General features: G+C 39.3%; 1 protein-coding gene across 2 annotated transcripts in view; it reads right to left on the reverse strand.

The window, feature by feature from the left end:
• Positions 1 to 2,402, reverse strand: part of LOC107100866 (zinc finger protein OZF-like) — a 9,481-nt gene that overhangs the window by 3,575 nt on the left and 3,504 nt on the right. Inside the window, exon 2 of one of the 2 annotated variants that reach the window (XR_001482049.1) lies at positions 7 to 621. The exons of the other annotated variant lie outside the window; for it this stretch is intronic. The gene's annotated coding sequence lies outside the window, so the exon portion shown is untranslated. Of the gene's footprint in view, positions 1 to 6; positions 622 to 2,402 lie in introns of those variants that run through there. 2 annotated transcript variants of the gene reach the window in all.

Below are 2,402 nucleotides of genomic sequence, written 5' to 3' on the forward strand. Positions count from 1 at the left end.
GCTCGCGAGATCAGGATGGTCTCACGAGGCTAATCAAAATTAGCTAGGATAAAAACCTTGTTTTAAGCTCACAGAACATCAATACAACTGTGCATGTGAGTGAAAGGAAGAAGGGATTGCTGATGTTTCCAGGGTGAAGAAATATGATGACTGAATGGATAGATGGTTCCTAGTCTTACTGATTGGCAAATTCTCAATGACTCTGCTGTTGAAATCAGGGATTTCCCTTCTTAGACTTTTCTCTATGGAGATTATAGCCACAGCGCTAAGGTCTTGTTCTACGGTATTTCTTATGGATGTTTTTATCCTCCTAAAGTTGAGAAGCACATCTCTCATTCCGACGTCGTCATTGGTGTTAAATAGACTTGCAGTTTCTGAAAATGTGTTTCCATCAGAACCTGAAAGAGAGCCAGCGCAGCGCTGCAACTCTGGAACTCCTGGTTACTGCAGATCAGGTAAAGCTCAGTTTTAAGTCCTCCTCCAGTGACGGATAGGTTTCCAGGGTGGGATCCAGCGCTGCATATGGGAACTTCTTCTTCTGTTGTGGTAACAAGTCTCCTTCCAGCTGAGTGGTGTTGACCGGGTGTTTGGGGGGGCATGGCACATAATGCGCTCACAGACCTATGAAGAGATATCATTTAAAATTGGGTAAGAATTAGGTTTCAATGTTTTATTTTAAACAACAGACTATAATTCTTTCCCTTCCTGAGCAGCTATAATGATCCCATATGATTGTCTCTCTTTATCACAAACTTGGAAACAAAGTCCAGTGGATTGTTATTTTTAACTTCTTTGGAATGACTATAAACTGGATGAGAATCGTCCCCAGCATCTATCACAACATGTCAATAAGACGTCTAATGAGGAAAATATACAGAGACTTCCTTAACTTAAAACATCCGATCCAATGATGTGCTGAACACAGCATGAGCTCCTGCCATCTATAAGATGAAACCAGTTCAATTATTTTATTCATCAGCCTCTTGCACCCGATGATCCATGAAAGCTGGGGCTGATATCTGGTGGCCCCGCCCCCACAGTAAAGATCTGAAACCGAGGGCTAGCTATTCAAGGCAAGTGCCTTATTTTGTTGGATTAAAATTAGCGCTGGGCATAGATTAATTTTTTAAATCTAGGTTAATCTCACTGCAGATTTGAAATTAAGATTAAAATCGCTAATTTGAATTCTGCAAAATGCATTCACATGCGTGTGCTACCTCCAGAATCTAAAATAACAGGTTCATTTATTTTTTGTTTCCAAAATCAGACGTTATGTCATCTTCCTCCTTAAGNGATTAAAATCGCTAATTTGAATTCTGCTAAATGCATTCACATGCGTGTGCTACCTCCAGAATCTAAAATAACAGGTTCATTTATTTTTTGTTTCCAAAATCAGACGTTATGTCATCTTCCTCCTTAAGCCTCTTCGGCTCTCCACAACCACTATTGAGCATTTTTCCTTCGGATAAACTTCCCATGCACACGTTCACCCTCACAAACAACTACAGGTGTTTGGCTCCAGGTACTTAGAGATCCACTTCCATACAGAAAGCTCACATTCATATCTTCAGGTAACACAGAGTACATGTCAGATCAAATAATATCACTTATACTTCAGTGATAGTATCTAGGTGTTACTTTATTGTATGTCTCGTACCATGTCTGTTGGTTGTTCTGTTCTTTTTACATCTCTTTGCAGGTGATGAAGCAGAGTGAAAATGTTTTATCATTATCTCCCTTTTATCTCCTCTTTCTTTAATCTTTTCTCCTTTTTTCTGTTTTTCCTCTTCTGTTCTACCTACATTGCAATGTCCATATAATCTGTAAAACTCCCTGCATAATTATAATAAAGCTATTTATATGCATGAAACAGACAAAAAAACAAAAATACGGATAATTAATCCGACTCGCAGGCATCCATGACCAACTATATCAGGGAGATTCCCAGAACTTCCGGGAGACTTGGGATGTCTGCATTCTCCAGAAAACATGTTGACTTCAATCTTTTCCTTCCACAGTCTATTTCTACCTCAGTCTGAAAGAAATATAAAAAAAATCACACCACATTCTTTAGTAGCTTCTGAAATGTCAAACAAAGCCAGACCGTTTTAAGAGGCATTCACACTGAACGCAGAGTTCGCAGCAAGGGCGGTGGATATAGATAATAATACTATGTAAACCCCACAGGCAAGACCTACAAAACAGCCAGTGGCGGTTTCCACACAGTGAGAGCAGTCAAAGGTCAGCTTTCACATCTAGACTGCTCGAAAGTTGAGTTGGACTACAGTTATACAATATGCTGTGTTTTTCTAAAAATATATTTTATCAAATCTATAGCGGATATTGTTTTTCTATAGCCCTCAAGATTCTGCAGAGTGGGAGAATAGAGATAGAATGAAGCA

Source organism: Cyprinodon variegatus, unplaced genomic scaffold (genome assembly GCF_000732505.1).
Source record: "Cyprinodon variegatus isolate N-32 unplaced genomic scaffold, C_variegatus-1.0 Scaffold1021, whole genome shotgun sequence".
NCBI lineage: Eukaryota > Metazoa > Chordata > Actinopteri > Cyprinodontiformes > Cyprinodontidae > Cyprinodon > Cyprinodon variegatus.